General features: G+C 40.3%; 1 protein-coding gene across 2 annotated transcripts in view; it reads left to right on the top strand.

The window, feature by feature from the left end:
- Positions 1–20,771, top strand: part of LOC128119569 (disks large homolog 5-like) — a 97,534-nt gene that overhangs the window by 49,033 nt on the left and 27,730 nt on the right. Inside the window, exons 3-5 of one of the 2 annotated variants that reach the window (XR_008221568.1) lie at positions 2,838–8,301; positions 17,297–17,373; positions 18,404–18,477. The gene's annotated coding sequence lies outside the window, so the exon portion shown is untranslated. The remainder of the gene's footprint in view (positions 1–2,837; positions 8,302–17,296; positions 17,374–18,403; positions 18,478–20,771) is intronic. The other variant, XM_052752900.1, reaches the window with a different exon arrangement.

Here is a 20,771-nt window from a genome sequence, read left to right as displayed (position 1 = left end):
TCTGTGGTTCTGTGCTTCCTTTGGCATTCTTTGCCAATTAGAATGAACTGAAAAAGATGCTAACACAGCAGCTGCATCCTTGACCATTCCAGGCCCTCTGCCAACTAACCATCAGAAATCCTCCACTTTGAATCTGCTCTTTAGGGATCCAGAGAAGCAGCGTAGGTCCATGGCTTCAGATGATTTCAGCTACTGAACCCCATTAACAGAAGGTCCAATTCTGGCATAAATTCCTCCTTAGAAAACCAGGGCTTTCTCTGCCAATCAGTGTGCTCAGTCTTGCCACCATGTCAACTGGTGAACCCTGTAAGCACTTACTGAATGCCTCAAGGGCAGTTGGCATTGCCACAACACTGGTGTATTCACAGAAGATGCCAAGGGCTCTCTAGGATGCAATAGAATTTCCAGAGAAGGGACTTAGGGTCACTGCCAATGTCGTCCCCTATCTGATAGCAAACTCTTCCCCAATTCACCAAAAGACAAGCTGCGCTTTCCAGGAGCCTTCCCTGAGACTCAGTAGAAGGCCTTCAGTATGCCCTCCTTCCAACCCAGAGATCTCTCTGATTCATTAGAATCTAGTTCATTCTAATTCAATAGTTCATCATGTGTGGAGACCAAGACTCATTTTCCAAACTCTGCCCAGGAATGGCTCTTCTCATCCTGATGATTGCTAACTAATAACATGAGAAATAAAGGATGCTAAGAATTTAACTGAGGATAATGGTGAAGGAAGATCAGTTCCACAAAGTGAACAAGCATGTTAGAGAAGATCCATGGAGCAGTTACAGTGCATGGGGATGGTGGGGATTATGTGGGTTCTGTCAGAAAAATGGTAAGTCACATAGGTAATGATGAAACTTTTGCCAAAATCTTCAGCAGAATACATTCCATCCATCATGATGTTAGCAAAGGTGTCATCAACTACTGAAAGGTATGACTGAAAATACCTAAGGACTGGGCATCCACAGGTGAGCCCTCTGACACCAAGAACAAATACTTACAGGAAGAGTGATGTCCCAGTCTTGCACTCAAGGTAGAGGAAAGATGACTGGCTAGTGAGAGGCAGGAACTCTGAAACCTTAGGGATCACTGACACGAAGCAATACTTACTTGGTGGCTCCTGCCCTGCTAGTGGTTGTTATTTAAACTGTGAGAACCTCTAGCTCTGGCCAGGGGACTTTACTCTCCCTGTTATTAGTGACACACACCAAAAGAAATCCAGTGTGGGTGAAGTGCAGGGCTGGTACTGAAACCTCTTTAGTCCCTCTGTGCTTCCTTCTCACTCAGAGTGAAAGCAGAGGGCCCTCAACAGAACAGCTGCAGCCTTGACCATCCCTGGCTCTCTGCCAAACTAACCATGAAAATTCTCAACTGTGGGTCTGCTCTGGAAGAACTCAGAGGACCAGGATAGGCCCATTGATTCTCAGAAACTCTCACCTCCTTAGTCCCACTCCTGGAAGGATCAGCTGAAGCCTTCCTCCTTCAGGAAGCTCCCCATCACTTTCCCAGGACTCACTTTCCCCAGAACCATTTATTTCTTGATGTGTGACATGGAGACTGAAGGCCATCTTCCTTCTGCCTCCCTTTGGTCTCCCTGTGCTCGTCATCCTGTCTCCCAAGAATCCTGTTCAGTCTAGTCAGCATGTCTGTAGGTGAAACATGAGACACTGCACAAATGCCCCAATGACAGTTGGCGTTGCCACAACACTGGTGACATCACATGGAATGCCAGGGCTCTCCAGGATACAGTAGAATGTTCATGTCCTGATGTGACATGGTATAGCTATGTCATCCCTGCTATATGCCTCACCGAAAAGTGACTTGAAACCAAGGTGCCATTTTCAGGAGACTCTGGGTTCACAATGGAAGCCTTTAGGTAGATCCTCCTTCCAAAGCCAGAAATCTAGGCCTCTGCTTCATTAGAAACTTAATCTAGGTTGAAAGCTCACTTTACATGCATTGTCCTGGGTTGGATTTTCCCCTCCTTAAGATTCATAATCAATAATTTGAGAAAGAAAGGATGCTTAGAAATGAGGTCAAGGGAATGGGGAGTAGTAGGGATGAGACCTCTGAAGTGAACAATCACCCAGGGAAGATCCTCAGACTTTTAGAGATTGTTGGGCTCAAAAAAGTCACATATTTAGCTATGAAGATTCTCCTAGAGTGTCAGTAGAGTTCACTCAAGCTATGAGGTTGTTAGTGAAGATGTGACTATCTCTGGACAGGTCTGGTTGGCACCACTGAGACCAGGTGAGCTCTGAAAAAGCAAACAATTCATGAAATGAATATGATGACCCAAGCCTTGAAATCATTGACTGAGGAAAATGTAGTGGCAAGTCAGAGTTTAGTGTTGGCTATAGAGAGGCATCATGAGTGAGACAACACACACACATACACACACACACACACACACACACACACACACACACACACACACACACACACACAAACCAGGCATACAATCATGGAATAGAACATGATGTAGATCACTGCTGTGGTGCTTCAACCAGTAAACAAAAGCCAAACGCCTAGTTTTGGACCCACCTGTTCCAATCCACATGCTCTTGAAGAGGTGGCACTGCTAGCTTTGGGTACAAGATCCATTAAGAGGACATGAGAAGGCCAGGCAAGGGGAGGGACTCAAGAGTTGTTGCATCATACAGCTTTGTTATATCCAAACCTCACATTTCTTATCATGACATCACTATAAAGAGAAGCCAGGTCATGGTCAGCATGGAATGCATGTTCTCCAACCGAATCTCTGGACTTTGTCCACCAAAGCATTATCCTTGCAGCCTAGGACTGATGAAACTTTTGGGTGATCTGTGTCATTTCAGATTTTGAAGCTCCAAGCAAATAAATGTGATTGTCAACTTCATTTCTAAATAGAGTCCTGTGGAGACCAACAAGTTGAGGACATACTGGAATTTAGGAGCAAGGCATGTGCCCTAAACTGATACAAAAACTCTTTTAAGAACATAGATGACAGTATTGGGGGTAAAGAAATCAGAGGAGAGAGGTGGTATATAGAGAGGGGGGAGATACTCAGAGAGTGTGATTGCTCACATGAATCCAGAGATGAGGCAGTAGATCTAGATGGAAAAGTATAAAGGATTGCCTGCAAATCCCAGTAATTAGAAAGAGGCCTGGAGTCAGCTGTATAATTGAGACCTCAGACAGCTTGGTGTTTCTAACAATCAATTGTGAAACATCACACTTCCATGAACAGATATCCTGCCCAGGATATATAGTTATTCACCCAGCAAAGACAGAAATTCCTTCTGCATGGTCCTGCCACTTACCTCACTGATGTCCCATCCAGAGGAGTGTAGATGTAACCAACCATCTTATTAAATAAGAAACACAGAACCAATGCAAAGAAGAAAGCCAAGAGGTCAGAGCTAAGAGCTAAAAACCTTACCCTTCCTTTCGCAGTGGTCCTACCTCTCCGAAAGAGAGCTACTTCCTTTGTGTCTGTCTTTATAAAGACTTTCTGTTCTGCCTTCTCATTGGTTGTAAACCCAACCACATGACCACGTCATCACTGCCTGTCTGTACAGACCTCCAGGTCTTCTGTAGTTGGTATTGAGACTAAAGGCATGTGTCTCCAATGCTGGCTGTATCCTTGAATATACAGAGATCTACCTAGCTCTGTCTACCAAGTGCTGGGATTAAAGGCATGTCTTTCGCTATGGCTTGCTAATAGCTCTGACCCCCGGGCAACTTTATTTATTAACATACAAATCACATTTCAGTACAAATAAAATATCACTATAGAGGAGGGTTCATGGTCTTCCAAATGCCCTGAGATCAAGATGACAGGGGACAGCACTTGCCTTCCACAATGTTCATCTCAGCCCACTCTTGGTAGTTGGATCTTGTTCAGGAAATGAACTGAGGGATAAGACTTTGCCTAGCTGGTTCTCAAAGTTCAGGCTTGAGACTCCCCCTCTGTGAATGTCAACTTTCCTGTCTTCTACAGGGAGGGGAGTGTCTCAGGGGTCTGCTGGTTTCTTTTCCTTTTCACATACTTCAGGTTACCCAAGGGACAGCCTCCTCAACCTTACTCATAGCTGCACAAGACAAAGCCTGGCTTCAGACTCCGCAAATCTGGCCTCAGCAGCCATGGGAATGGTGGCACAGTTCAACATGACTTTTTTGAGACACAGGCTCTCCTGGAACTTGCACTGCAGTCAGTCTTCCATTCTCCTCCTCATTTCCCAATTCGTTGAGATCATGGCATGCATCATTATGCCCAGCTCCTTTTTTCTATTTCTAAATGTTCACACATCCAGAAAGATCCAAACTCTAAAATGATTGTGTTCCCAGACCTTTCCCACAGGGGATTCTTGACCTTTGGAAACCCAGGAGCCAGTGTTGTTTGAGTAGCTACTTCATTCCCAGCCTGAGGCCCAGATCTAAAAAAGCAGGCTGTGTGAGATGGAGTTTTCCATGGTGTGATGTCACTGGGGGAGTTCCCACACAGCAGAGCTGACTCAGGCTGCACTGTTAGGCTGGTGAAAGTGACTCAGAGCCTGACACTGGGTGCCTGATAATCCCACCATCCCCTGGTCCTTAGATGGCTCCTACCTCAGGGCCTTAATCTGATCTTTCCTACTAGTCTGTAAGTCCACTGCCCTTCAGTGCAGATGGGGAGGCCTAGTCACTCTGAGGCTGGAAAGTTGGGGGCCTAAGGCTAGTTTGGTCTCTACAGGGAGATGCTGTTTGGTTTGTTTTTGTTTTATTTATGTATAAAAAAGTTTTTTCCATTTTACATACCAGTTTCAGTTCCCCCTTACTCCATATTTCTAATGCCCCATCACTCCCTGTCCCACCTCCCGTCTGCTCTTCAGAGAGGGTCGGGCCTCCCTTGGGTAGTCACCAATGTCTGGCATACTAAATTGATGCAGAACTAAGCCCCTCCCCTCTGTGTCAATGCTGAGCAAGATATCCTACTATAGGACCTAGTTTGGTCCCATGCTTGTTCTAGTTTCTAGCTTGGGTAAGCTATATCTGTGGTTTTCCCCATCATGATCTTCACCTCACTTGCTCCTGTGGTTCCTCCCGCCACTCTTCAACTGAAATCTAGGAGCTCAGCCCAGTGCTTGGTTGTGGATCACTGCATCTGCTTCCATTAGTTTCTGGATGTAGGTTCTATTTTGACGATTATGGTAGTCACTAATGTAATCATAGGGAAAGTATGTTCAGGCCCCCTCTCCATTATTGCTTGAAGTCTTAGCTGTGGTCATCTTTGTGGATTACTGGGGATTTTCCTAGCACCATGTTTCTCCCTAACAACCTAATGGTTTCCTCTATCAAGGCATCTGTTTCATTACTCTTCTTCTTTATTCCTCCCTCCACTCTGCCATCTAAGTCCCTCCTGTTCCTATCCTCCTTCCCCTTACTTCTATCCCCTCCCAGTTTACCCAGGAGATCTTACCTATTTTCCCTTTCTGGGGCCCTCCATGTGTGTCCCTCTTAGGGTCCTCCTTTTTATGTAGCTTCTCTGGGGTTGTACATAGTAGCCAGGTTACCCTTTGCCTTGCATCTAATATCCATTTAAGAGTGAGCACATACCATGTATGTCTTCCTGGGTCTGGGTTACCTCCCTCAGGATCTAGTTCCATGCATTTGTCTACAGATTTCATGGTGTCACTATTTCTTTTTTACCACTGAGTAATATTCCATTGTGTAAAGGTACCACATTTTCTTTATCCATTTTTCAGTTGAGAGCCATCTAGGTTGTTTCTTGGTTCTGTCTATTATGAATAATGCTGCTATAATCATGGCTGAGCAAGTGACCTTGTGGTATGATTGAGCATCTTTTGGGTATATGCCCAATAGTGGTGTTACTGGATCTTAAGGCTGGTTGATTCCCAATTTTCTGAGATAATGCCATACTGATTCCATAGTGGCTGTACAAGTTTGCACTCCACCAAAAATAGAGGCATGTTCCCCTTGCTCCACATCCTCTGTCATTAATGGTTTTGATCTTATTCATTCTGACAGATGTAAGATGGTATCTCAGTGTCTTTGATTTGCATTTCCCTAATGGCTAAAGATTTTGAGCAATTCCTTAAATGTCTTTTGACCATTGTCTTCTGTTGTGACATTGACCAAATGTCTTCTGTTGTGAATTCTCTGTTTAGATATGTACCCCATTTTTTAAGTTGGATTATTTGGTATTTTGATGTCTAGTTTCTTGACATCTTTATATATTTTGGAGATCAGCCCTCTGTCAGATGTGGGTTTGGTAAATATATTTTCCCATTCTGTAGGCTGTCATTGTGTCTTGTTGACCCTGTCCTTTGCATTACAGAAGCTTCTCAGTTGCAGGAGGTCCCGTTTATTAGGTGTTGCTCTCAGTGTCTCTGCTACTTCTCTTCTATCAGGTTCAGTGTAACTGGATTTATGTTGAGGTCTTTGATCCATTTGGACTTGAGTTTTGTGCATGGGCATAGATAATGGATCAATTTGCATTCTTGCATGTGTCAACATACAGTTATGCCAGCACCATTTGTTGAAGACGCTTTCTTTTTTTTCATTGTATAATTTTAGCTTCTTTGTCAAAAATCAGGTGTTCATATGTCTTTGGATTAGTCTCAGGGTTTTTGATTTGATTCCATTGATCTATGTGTCTATTTTTATGCCAATACTAAGTTGTTTTATACAAATGGCCAACTTAGCTCTATAGTAGACCTTGAGGTCAGGGATGGTGATACCAGACATTCTTTCATTGTACAGGATTGTTTTGGCTATCCTGGTTTTTTTGGTTTTCCACATGAAGGTGAAATTTTTCTTTCAAATTCTGTGAAGACTTTAGTTGGGATTTTGATGGGGATTAAATTGAATCTGAAGATTGCCTTTGGTAAGATCGCCATTTTTACTATGTTAATTCTACCTATCCAAGAGCATATGAGAGCTTTCCATTTTCTGATATCTCCTTCAATTTCTTTTTTAAAAAACTTAATGTTCTTGTCAGACAGGTTGCCAAAAGGTATTTTATGTTGTTTGTGGCTATTGTAAAGGTGGATGTTTCTCTGATTTCATTCTCAGCCCATTCATCATTTGTACTGATTGTGTGTGTGTGTGTGTGTGTGTGTGTGTGTGTGTGTGTGTGTGTGTGTGTGTGTTAATCTTGTATCCTGCCACATTACTGAAGGTGTTTATCACCTGAAGGAGTTCCCTGGTAGAATTTTTGGGGTCACTTATGTATACTATCATATCATCTGCAAATAGTGAATGTTTGACTTATTCCTTTTATACCACCTTGATCTCCTTTTGTTATCTTATTGCTCTAGCTAGAACTTCAAGTACAATGTTGATGGATAAGGAGAGAGTGAGCAGCCTTGTTCTATTCCTGATTTTAGTAGAATCCCTTTGAGTTTCTCTTCATTTAGTTTGATGTTGGCTGTAGGCTTGCTGTATGTTGCCTTTATTATGTTTAGGTATGTTCCTTGTAGCCCTGATCACTCCAAGACTTTTATCATGAAGAGATGTTGAATTTTGTCACAGGCCTTTTCAGCAGTTAATGAGATGATCATGTGGGTTTTTTTCTTTTAGTTTATTTATGTGGTGGATTACATTTACAGACTTTCATATGTTGAACCACTGAAACAAAAGGATATAGAAAAGGTAGGACAAAGGGTAGATTATTGAATCTACTCTGAAAAGAAAAAAGAGAGAATCTAGATATGATAAGATAGAGAAGGGAACTACTAGTTTTAAATGTTTCACATTGGATTGGATTTTTGTATATTGCATATAAATTATATTGATACAAATCTGAGTTTGATTTTGTTAGAAAATACTGTACATATATTTCTCATCTTGTTCAATGTATCATTCCTATACAGTTCATTTCACAATGCAATGCAATTTTCTAGTCCTTGAAAGTTATTGCCAACTATTTAGGATAATAAAGAAATGCAGGTTAGTAGTTAGTCATTACAATGAAAACTGTAGTCATATTAGGTCTGTTCTCAAGGTCAAGTAGAAATATATTTTTGATAGACAGGTCATCTTAAAGCATTTCAGAGATCTGCAGAATATGGCATTTAAGATGATAACATAGATTTTTTTCTTTTTTTATGACTATGAGACATGTCTGCTTCTGGCAGCATCAATCTACTTCAAAGAAGATGATGGGCATTGAAGAAACTCTATATAGTGTTTACTTTCTTTGTGGCATAAGTTAGCCACTGGGCAAGGAAGTGACCTTACATCAACTGCTGACAGTATGCTGTCCAAATGGACAAGCAGGACACAAAAGAAAGGACTGCTGCACCTTTCAAAGACAAGGTAGGACAGCCCTTCAGAAAATCCTGCTTCCCAGATGAGTCTGTCAGATATGCTAGGCCTGTAGGCCAAAGATGGATGTCCCAATGGTGCAGAGAAAACCTGAGTGACTGTCCAGGCAACCAGCTGTTTCTGTAATTTCTTACATTTGTTGGAAGTTGCTTAGTTATACTTCCTGTTTACTCAGTTAATATTATTTCCTTCTTGGGTCTCTGAGGGAATTGAAGATTAGATAGTTATAGTTTTCCTTGTTAAAAAATTCAGAAAAGAAACTCACTAAGGAGGTGTAAAGTGTGTAAGCTTGAAAGACATCAATAGATAGTTTTCGGTTGGTAACACAAATTAGGATAGAAGGTGAATTAGACACAGTCCTTTGGATTCACAAAAATAGGATAGATAATGGAGTATTTTTTCTGATTTTGTCAAATGCAAATGGAGTAGACATTGTTGATGTACTTATTGCCTGTATATATTATATATAGTTATTGTATTTATTGCCTGTATATATTGTGTATATTTATTGAACTTATTGTATGAAGTTTTTCTTATATTAGTTATAACCCTTTTTACTTTAGACAGAAAAGGGAAAATGTGGTGATATTTTATTTGTGCTCTAACAAAGTTGCCTGAAAATCAGAAGGCGGAGCTAGCCATTAGTTAACTATAGAGGTCTGGAGGTCTGTACAGACAGAAAGGAAATGATAGAAAGGTGGATAGAGGGAGTGATAAGGTGGGGTGAGAGAGGTGCTTACTCTCTTTTGGTGGAGGATTTCATAGGGTTAAGAACTATTGGCTTCCTGCTCTGCCTCTCTGATTTTTCAGCTTTTGCCCCAATATCTGACTCTGGGTGATCACTTGCAGCTTTAGGTGACCATGTTCAGGACTGACTGTGAACATACCTATCTGTCCTGAACCAGACACCTGGAAGAGGCAGTCTGCTGGTGGAAGACACAGCCTTCTAAGCCTTTGTCTCAGTACAGAAAATAAAAAGGAAGCCAGACGTTGGCGATTTGTATTACTTATCAGTTCCCCTTTATCTGTCTGCCTCTCAGGGAAGACTGTGTAATTCCTTTTCCCTCAAATTAATGAGTTTATTGAGGTTAGTGCAGGCATATAGGTATGGGATTACTTATAGGAATATGAATAACTCTAATGTGTGGCATCACAATGTCTCATATTAGAATGGGTGACTCATGAAGACTAGAACTCTGAATGTTTCTGCATGACTTGTTTGCAGCTGAATGAGACAGAGAGTCTCATTTCTTCAGTTCTCTTTAGTTACCACCTATTTAACCTTGGGATTGGAAAGGCCTTCTTAATCCTGTAAGTTTCAGCTTTCCCAGCCATGGTTTAATTGCTGAGAATTATGAACCTCCTCTCTTTCCACAGAACTTTCTGAGACTTAAGGAAATAGTTCTACCCAGGGAAGAGCACACCAGTTGGATACTCAATATAGATGATCAGTCCTGAAAACATATACTAGCTATACAGAATGATTGGTTTACATTTAGGAATATATAACTATATGGATATACATACATATATATATATATATATATATATATATTTTCATGCACATATATATGTATATGAATGTAGCAACAATTAATGAAAATAGAAGTCATAAATAAGAAACAGAGCCAGGAGGAGTAAAGTGTGGGTTTGGAAGGATGAAAAAGAAGAGAAAATAATGTAATTATAATCTCAAAAATAATAGAAAAGTATTTCATGTCATAAAAAGGAAAATTGTTACACAACACTTGACCTGTTCCTTAAAATGTTAGTTGTTTCTACAAGTTCACATTCTCCCATGGAGCTCTGCAAAGGCACTAAAGGCAAACACCAGTCCTGAAGTCCCTGGTGAATCAACCATTTTATGTTTGACCTCTTCTGTAAGCACAGCCCAGTGCTCTATCATGCCCAGTGAATTGGCCACAAAGCACTGCTTCTCTCATATATATTTTATCGGGAAAACCCCATCCTTCGTCATCATCTTCCAGTGTGTGTGAGACCTCTGCTTGTGATAACCAAGCATCCCCAATGCTTCCCGTGAGCCAGTCCATCAGGAAATAATTTCTCTCAGATTTCATTAGATTACATAGCCTGTATTTCAAGGAGGTTTTTGTAAGTGGCTCACCTACTTTCCCACATCTATTGCACTCAGATTGATCTCGTCTGTTCACGTAGCCTACAATCCCATGAGCCAAGCTTTGACAGGAGGTTTCATTGATCTTTTGAAAGTCTTTTGTAATTCAAGCAGTTGGGAGACAGAATTCTCCCTGACTAAGACAGGCTCTTTTTGCAGGCCATTTTAAGGCTATCAAATGCAAGTTCTAGCATGGATTTTCCTTTTCTCTGTATAAAAGGTTGAAACTAAGTGGCATCTTCTATCACTTTTATTCCAAACAGAGAATTAAACTCTAATTGTATACAAGTGTACTGAATTTTGGCCTAAGGAATTTTAATGAATACAGCAGTTTCATATATGATCTTGATTTTTTTATCTTCCATAAAATTCCTGACTTTTGATTAACTCTATTTTCTGGCTTTGTGTACAACTTTCCATTTCTATTTAGAAAACTCTACAGATTTTACCTCTTGACAAGAATTTATTTAGTCAGAAAACCTTTTTTGTAAACTTCTTGTGAGAGAACTAATAAACACTGAATATTTCAACTCATTGAATTCATTGTATATAAATTACATTTGTCATCTAAAGAAACAAACTAAGATGATGTGTTTGCAAGTTATTAAAGTATGAAGTTTTTGGATGTAGGTTTTTGGCTTGTTTTAAGCACAACTTGCATTTTTTAACAAATGCTCTTTTACACAATATTTGTAGTATCACAGTGTCAGAGATCTAAGAAATGTCACATTTTAGCAAGTTCTGGGGAAGAGAGGAATCTTCCCCAGATTTGGGGTGGGAAAATATGGAGAATAAAACCTACGGAGAAACATTTTTATTTTTATGATGTAATTTGCATTTTAAGGCCCTGTAAAAACTCAGGGAGGCAAAAATGGATGAATAAGGGAAGATCAAGAAGAAGGAGAAATAAAAGAGGAAGAGAAGTTGTAGGAGAAGATGGATGGATGGGTGGATTGATGAATAGAGATAGGTGATGAAAAAGATAGATAGATAGATAGATAGATAGATAGATAGATAGATAGACAGGCAGACAGAGAGACAGACACACAGACAGAGAGACAGACACACAGACAGAGAGACAGACACACAGGCAGACAGTTAGGAGTATACACAGTTTTCAGGCTATACACTACAGTGGTTATTGGGTCCACCAAAGGCAGGGTGGACTCAGGACATTTTTCCTTCTTCCCCATATTGGTCAGAGAACTAGGTATGGTTGAAACACTCAGAATTTTTCTTTTAGCATCTATAGCCATGTAATTCTGGACAATTCTAGGACTTCTGGTTCCCAGAAATAGCCCTCAAATTTAGTTCCATTCCACTTGTCTCTCAGTGGTCCCACTTTTTCTTTGTGTTGATATGTGAGGTGAGGTGGGACAAATACTAGTCATCCAGGGGGCGCTGGCATTCTAGGCCCCCAAGAATCTTTCTAAATGAATTCTCCAGGGTTTGTATAGAACTCTAGAAAAGGAATAAGGAATCCTTGTTGCAGCAGATGATACAAAGAGGTTGAGACAAAACAGATTGAGTTCTAGCATGGTGATATGGATTGTTATAATAGAGAGAGGCAAGAGTTTCTGGTCCAGAAATATTAACAGGCTAGATACTCTGAAGATTACATTTAGATCACTTTTTTCTCAGAGCTGAGGACCAAGCCCAAGGTCTTGTGCTTGCTAGACAAGCACTCTACCACTGAGCTAAATCCCCAACCCTCAGTTTTTAAGGACATATTTTAGAGAATGGAGGATTTAAGACTACCAATGTCTGATGCCATGTCATAGGTTTTTCTAAAATGTGTTGGACTGATTATGTTTGCCTTTGGGGATGTTATTTTTATAAATACAGCAAACTTAGTAGGAGGTTTCCTAGCATTGAGCTCAGCAGCACAAGGACACCCCATTAACTAATTAGCCTGGAATCCTTTAAGTAAAGAGGAGATGTAGCAAGTTGATGAAATGAAATGTAGAAGTGAGATGGGTCACTCCAGAATGTTAATCAAGAAAAGTCAGAATAAGGAAAATTAAATATAGGAGGAAGTCTGACAATGTGTGGGAAAAGTCTTTATTTGTTAATGCTTAGGTGATTGTCATTGCACATAATTCTAGGAGTATAAAAATAGTACAATGGGGATCCTTCTTTGAGAAAACATGTCCACATTTGATATGATATTGTATATTAAGTTCAAGTCTCTGAAATCTTGTAAGAAAAAATGGAACATCATGGACCATATTTCTGGAAACAGAAATAGAGAAGAACTACTGAAGCAGATTTTGGTTGGAAATATGTTAAACATATATATGTACCCATAAATGTATATATACAAAATCACAAGAAACAAAATCAGTAAAACAATCCAGACAGGAGTTCAATGGGGTCTGAATATTGATAAATACAATTATCTTGATGCCTACACTATCCACTTAATTCTAAATTCAGGCTGTCAACAAGGACAATGCTGTTCTGATGAGGATGACATCAGGGCTCCCTTTCTACCCTTATTCATTGGGCTGTAGATGGCAGCATTCAGCATTGGAGTGAACACACTGTTTACATCACCAAACCTACTGTAATTCTCTATGTTAATGTGTAAGAGAAGAACTGAGGTAAACTGACAGTCATGTCCTAAATATCAGGCAGACCAGCTTTCAAGCACCAAATGCAAATCATGGTTATCTGAAATATCAAGAGTATGAATATAGCCTCCGTGCAGTTTCCAGTGGTCTTTTGTCACCTTTAGCTTCTGGCTCTGCATTTTAGAAGTTATGTAGACAGAAGAAATTACCTCAATAATTTTCACGTATAAAAAGCAAGTCAGATTCATGATACAGTACTGCCTTGATTCATTTAATTATAACTCACATGGGAATATTATCAGTCAAATAAGAACACTAACATTTTCTTCAGAATTCCTCCCAACACAATCATATTTCATATAAAACTTGATATCTCTGAAATGTTTGTAGCATATTACAACACTTGAAATAAAATAATATCTTCTGGGCAGGACAGGACTACTGCACTCATGAACTCCAATGTCAAGCCGACAACATTCTAGTATGGAAGAGAAAGGTGTTCACTGGCCCAAACCCCTAACTGAGAAGCTGGTGGCAGTGGGTGGCTTTTGGAGGAGGAAGAGTCAGTTTACTTTAGGGTGCTGATGCCAGGTAGTTTGAGCAAACTCAGCGATGGCTCTAACACACGAGCATATGGGCATGCAGTGTTGCCCTAGGTAGATGATTCAAAACAAAACAAAAGGCATGGATTTAGTAATGTTGGGATTAGCAGAGTGGATCAGGAACCATTTGAGAGGAATGAGGGGTAATATGATCAAAATACACTGTATGCGTAGATGAAATTCTCAAAGAATTTTAAAACTGTATTATTTAAAAGTTTGCAGTTCAATAGCATTAAAAATCTGATAGAAACTTTTATCTTTTGAAAAAAAGTGTGAGACAGTCACTGACACCACAATTCAGATTTTTGACATTGGACTAGAAGATTTTTTTTCTGCAGACCCAGATGGTCAGCCTGGCTCAGTTCATTCACTTATGCTTTTAACTATCTTCTTTTTACCTTCCTTAGGAAGAATTACATAATGCCTGTGATTATTATTGAGCATTTCTACAAGTGTTTATATCATGTTCAGTAAAAGGTAATCTTAAGTGGCATTTCTTTTTCTTCCTTTTGATGAATAAATATTTGACTGTGAAGTACCCTGGAACCTAACTGAAACATGAACAATTAGGAAGTCGTGTGACTCCGTTACTTAAGTTTTTTGTTTTTTGTTTTTTGTTTTTTTTTTTTGGTTTTTCGAGACAGGGTTTCTCTGTAGCTTTGCGCCTTTCCTGGGACTCACTTGGTAGCCCAGGCTGGCCTCGAACTCACAGAGATCCTCCTGGCTCTGCCTCCCGAGTGCTGGGATTAAAGGCGTGCGCCACCACCGCCCGGCTTTGTTTTTTTTTTTTAAGACAAGATTTACTTGTATAACTTTGGAGCCTATCCTGGAACTCACTCTGTAGACCAGGCTGGTGTTGAATCAGTAAATTAGTTTTAAGAAGAATTCATGAAAGAGGAGGGTTTATATGAGTGAGAATTGTTGAGACCAAGATTGGAAAAAGCACAGGGACAAATAGCCAAATGAATGGAAACACATGAACTATGAACCAATAGCTGAGGAGCCCCCAACTGGATCAGGCCCTCTGGATAAGTGAGACAGTTGATTAGCTTGATCTGTTTGGGAGGCATCCAGGCAGTGGGACCTGGACCTGTCCTCAGTGCATGAGCTGGCTGTTTGGAACCTGGGGCTTATGCAGGGGCACTTAGCTCAGCCTGGGAGGAGGAGACTGGACCTGCCTGAACTGAATCTACCAGGCTGAACTCAATCCCCAGGGGAGTCTTTGCCCTGGAGGAGATGGAAATGGGGGGGTAGGCTGAGGGGAAGGCAGGGGGGCAGGAGGGGGAGGACAAGGGAATCTGTGGCTGATATGTAAAATTAAATTAAATTGTAGCATGAATCTTAAAAGTTCTTATTAATAAAATCAAACCCGAGGCCAGTTATTGGGGTCAATGCTGGTAGATCAGAGAGACAGAACAAGCCACAGCTATCTCACCTTGCCGATGGATCCTCAGCTGGTCTTGCTTCTTCAGACTGGAGGCCTCCATGTCCTCATCCCAATGGCTCTCAGCTGAACTGTGCTTGAAACCTAAAAGCTTAACCAGCCAAATGCTTCTTGTTTCTGGTCCTCATGTCTTATAAACCTTTCTGCTTTCTACCACCACTCCCTGGGATTAAAGGCTGCTTTCTGAGATTAAAGGTGTGAGTCACCATGTCTGGCTGTTTCCAATGCAGCCTTGAAATCACAGAGATCCAGAGGGATTTCTGTCTCTGGAATGCTAGGATTAAAGGCGTGTGCTACCACTGCCTAACCTCTATGTTTAATATTGTGGCTTTTCTGTTCTCTGACCCCAGATAAGTTTATTAGGATACACAATATTTTGGGGAACACAATACCACCACATTAAATTATAAAATAAAATTAAAAAAATACATAAATAAAAAAGAAGAATTCATTACTGTTTCCTTATTCCCTGTGGGCTCTGTAATTATTTTGGATACCTTCTGTCTTAGTTAGGGTTTCTATTATTGTGAAGAGACACCATAACCACAGCAACTTTTATAAAGGAAAACCTTTAATTAGCCATGGCTTATAATTTCAGAGGTTTAGTTTATTGTCATCATGGCATGACATGGAGGCATGCAGGCAGACATGGTGCTGGAGAAAGAGCTGGGAGTGGAGAAGGAGCTATGGATCCTACAGGCAGCAAAAGTGCTCTGAAACACCAGGACATACAACCTCCAACAAGGCCACACTTACTCCAACAAAGCCACCCCTCCTAATAATGCCACTCCATATGAGCTGATGAGGGCCTGTTCCATTCAAATTACCATTCCGCCAAGGTATCCTTAGAAGGCAGAATAAAACTGTTAGTTTGTTGGCTCTAATAGATGTTTTTGAAGAGGAGAGGACTTTTATTTTAAAAAGGAGAGCATTTTCATTTGGTTGACAAACAGTTTTGGAAGAAAAATAGTAAATGCAGGAGGAAAAATACTTTTTCCTTCTACCCACATTTAGTCCCTTGTTGGGGACTCCATAACAAAGCAGAGACAGAGAGGAGAAAAGCATGGAGACTTACCTAGTACAAACTTTCACAACACCAGATCCTTCCTAAGGAAGGAAAGCCCTCAACAAGTGCTGAGACCTGAGATTTTATACTGGAGTTGATGGCAAGTGGAATGTTTTTGAGTGTGTGACAAAATAAAACCATTATGAGTCAAGCAGGTGAATGGCAAATAGTGAGGGCTTTTGGCTCGTGTCCCCTGTGTATACCTTTATCAGTCTTTAGCTATGAGGCTGCTCCTTTCTTTCATCCATGGAGGGACATGTGTTGCTTCTGACCTGTTCAGGAAATGGTCAGGAAGCCCTTTCTAGGTTTTCTGAGCAGTTTCAGGGTAAGAGCAGAGTCCTTCCTCACATTCATTCTTCTGCTCAAACGCTTCCTGTGACTAGTCACCATGTTTTGAGATAGCATATTCTGAGCAATCAAATATGAAATAAAGCCAAAGGTCTGGGTATAATTTCTGAATGAGTAGTTGCATTCATATATGTCCTGAAATGCAACATTTAGAGCAATTATGAATTTAAACATTAACATTAGTATATCCTGTTCTGTGCACTTCACTTTGCATTGTCTTTTCAGTAATTCTTGTTTAAAAAGGACCGAGAGATTAAAATGTGTAAGTTAATTCATCTAATTGGAATGTTTTTCATTAAGTCTTTGAGACTTTAGGATTTAGAAGGTTAACTTCTGAAGTACCTTGGAAATTTTATTTTGACACTTGTCATGTTATATTTAGATATGTATGAACACTACTATAACTGATTAAATGCTAGAACCTGGACTGTCCATAGGGCCATGCACAGCATTAGTAACCCATAGATTTACAACAGAAAAATGCACGAGAAACACAAGATAGATTCTCAGAGGCACAATGCCAAGAAGGAACATGCTGTTTCATTAACTCACCCTGGAATCTTGCTTGATGATTTTTAGTATTCAGTGGTGGTTTTCATTATGAACTCACTCACCTGCATGGCAGAGTAACTTCACTTTTGCCTTTTCCTGTCTATTACTCTGGGCAAGCAGTTTCTTCCAGCTAGACAGATAACAGTCCTTCCATCAAGAATCTTTCCCCCAGGGTGAGCTTTAATTAAGAGCATCCATTATTTGAAACAAATATCTGCACAAATCATTCACAGTGCACTTTGATATACATTGTTCTCTAAATTTCAGAACCATAAAAACCCCTCTAAGGCAAATCCTCAAGTTGATCATGAAAAGTACCAGGGAAGGGACACTGAGATGACAAGGTAGGTGAAAAGAGAGAATTTCCTCCTCCCAGTTTGTTCCTTTGTCTCCACATGAGCAGAATGACAGAATAGTATGGCATGTATTGTTTGTCATCTGTCTGTCTATCTATCTATCTATCTATCTATCTATCTATCTATCTATCTATCTATCTATCTATCATCTTCCCCTTCTCTCTAAATAAATACATTGTTTTTAAAGTACCCATCAGTAGATTTCCATATATTCATCACATGAATGTTTATTTTTAAAATGATTGAATAAACAAATACTGTTTAAAATCATGGGAAAATCACCTTTGCTAGGAGATAATAGTTTTTAACCATAGCCAAAAGAGAATCTGCCCCTTAACTTTGTGGATATGAAACTCTCAATCCTTCCCTCATAAAAGGTGTGAATTTCTACTTTGTTTTAAAGGATCTATCATTTAATTTTCTCAAGTCCACCTGTTAGTTTGGTAGAACCATTGGCTTTGTGCCATTGGTGGTTTGGATCCGCTGTGCCTGTGAGAAGAAGATAGCTCTGTGGTGTGAGGCTAGTGTTTGTACTCATGTCATAAAGATGTTGACAATTTAACTTAGATGGAAAATCACTCCAGGCTCAAAATTGTTGTAAATAGAGAGGGAGGAGGGAACTAATGTGAGAAAAGTGGCAAATTGTCATATCCCTTTCTCCTAGTTTGTTTGTCTTCTGTTTCTGGAGAAATAAAAGTGGTTTTGTCTTATTGGGTAAGATGGTTTCCCAATGCTTACACCAATCCTATTAATCTTGGTAGGCACACCTGCAAATCCAGAGCAAGGGAAGAAGTATCTTGAGTTGATGGAACCCTTACCTGTCCCCCATTACTCCATTTTCTCAGCACAAGAGATGATTATATACACACGCTCATTAGTCAATGCCAAGACATGCTAAGCATGTGTCAATTAATGGCATCAGCTAAAAGAGATGTTTTCATCACAGTGATTTAACTACTTAGTAAAGAAGTAGCATTCTCTCTTCATTATGCAATTTGTGTTTCCTATATCCTCATAGGTCTAAATTTGAAGTTTCCTATCTGGGATCATCCACGTGATGAGTACTGCAATGATGATTCTCTTTATTGGAAGGTAATGTACAGGATTTTAAAAAGTGGAGTAAATCATGGTTCTATGAAGGTTCAGATGGCCAAGGACCCATTTTCTATAACAGACCAAAACAATAGGTAGACAAGGAGAAACTCTTCAAATGCTGTTCTTTGGCAACTTGTGCTGTTTTACCTGTTGGGGAGCATCGGTAGGGACAGTGACTAGGCAAGGACAATGACAAGTGGTTTCTTCTAGTGTTATATTTCTCCTGAGGCCCAATGGATCAGGAATTTTATGGGATTTATCACACACATGTGCCCATTCCCAGTGTTACTGATTTCATCCTGGGCTATAAGACTCTTGTTCTAGGAGACATGATCATGCATTTGAACTCTTATGATACCCAGAGCTTTATGGTCCCCTTCTCTGGCTGCTCATAGACTTCTTTTTTTTTAGTTTTACCTCTGTTTTGTGTTCATTTCATTTCTGATGGCTGCCACCTTCTTCTGCCTTTGCTGTTCTTGAAGGATTCAAGGATTTCTGCAGCTGAGACCCTCTCTCAACCCTGTTACTGCCATTGGGAATAATACTCAGAATGCTATCCTCAGTCATTTTATTATTGGTATCTGCTTGGGACATTCAGTACACCAGGAACAAAGTAGACCTCTTGGAAGTATTTCATATATGGGGAACTGAGTGCTTGTTTTCCAAACACTGCACAGGAATGTCTCATTCCTTCATTAAAACCCCCCTTTTCATCATATTGAGAAATAAAATACTACTGGGAAATGACATCATTTGAATGAGAAGGAGGGAAGATCACCTGCCTCAAATACAGGAGCATGGAAACACACCCGGGAAGATCCTGCAGGGCTGGTTACAATGTTGGAATTGGGTTGGGGGTACACTCAGAGAAGCCACATGCCTAGCTGTTGAGAACTTCCTCAGAGGTGCCTCAGCAGATAGACAATATACCTGTGAGGATGCTGTAATGAATTGCTGGCAGAGGTAACTTGAACAGTGCAACCCCCATGAGAAATATCCCTCAGGTTGAGTGTGGTGCCCTCCATTCCGCACTTAAGATACCAAAATGAGATAGATTGCATGCCTCTGTGAGATACACATTGAGATTAACTGTTGAAAAAAGAAAAGGCAGCTAGGCGGTGGTGGTGCATGCCATTAATCCCAGCATGTGGGAGGCAGAGGCAGGTGGATTTCGGTGAGTTCAAGGTTAGCTTGGTCTACACCAAGTTCCAGAACAGTCATAGATGTGACACAGAGAAACTCTGTCTCAAAAAATCAAAAAAGAAAAAGGAAAAGAAAAGAAAAGGCAAAGGGGGAAAAGACAATAGCTATGGCTCATTTGGCAGAATGATTCCTACCATGTAGGAAGCTCGGGGTTCAATCACCACCCACACTCTGCAAGTTCCCACTTCTTTAGTCCACACAGGAGGGACTGGAGAGTCCAGAGTTTGTTCAGCCAGGATATTTCTTCTAATCATAGAGCAGTTTCTATGCCTAGAGAGGTGAGGAAGTTTGGGTACATCCTCTGGTACACTGTGATTTTCATTAATTACTTGATGTCTCACAAAGGCAAGTTTATATTTTTGTTGAGTTCCTGTCTCTGTCAATGAACAAAAAAGGATGTGGGGCTTTTCATTTCACCAGCATACTGACAGTCTAGAGTTCCAGCCCAAGCTTTTGCTCCTCATTTGTTTTTGAATTCACTTTCTAAGTGTTTAAGGCTCTGTCATTTCAGTATTAGAGGAAGTTGAGGTTCCCAGCAGCAGCCATGCTCACAGAGTCCACACAGAAGTGTCTCTGTGAGAAACATGACCTCCTCCTGAACATCACTACTTCTGGGGTATACTGAACAGACTTCCTGATAGTGCTGAACACAATCAAAGCAGAAGAATATAAAATATACTTCTATTTCACCTGGCAAGATAGAAAACCAAGTCTGAACTTAGGTTAATGCACAGGAATCTCTGGGATACTTGTGGAAATGAGGGGTTACTTCCCTGTCACTCCGAATTGGGAACTGGAATCCATATAACAGTTCATATGAAAATAGAAGGATTAACTATGTTAAGTCCATAGTACTGAAATTTTTTCCTGTGAATATATTCTTTCTCTCCATCTATTAAAAACACATCAAAAATCATGCCATATATGATGGTTCATGCCTTAAATTCCAGGACTCAGAGATGTAGCAGGAATCTTAAAGAGTCTTATTAATAAAATCAAACCTGAACCAGATACTGGGGTGAACACTTGTCAGGGACCAAACATGAACCATGGAAAAGTGCTAGCTAGGCCAGAGAACAGGCCCTAAA

This window comes from Peromyscus californicus, unplaced genomic scaffold (assembly GCF_007827085.1).
Source record: "Peromyscus californicus insignis strain IS unplaced genomic scaffold, ASM782708v3 Scaffold_24__1_contigs__length_46423439, whole genome shotgun sequence".
NCBI classification, from domain to species: Eukaryota; Metazoa; Chordata; class Mammalia; order Rodentia; family Cricetidae; genus Peromyscus; species Peromyscus californicus.
Note: the sequence above shows the minus strand (reverse complement) of the source record. Positions and strands in the feature narration are given on the sequence as shown.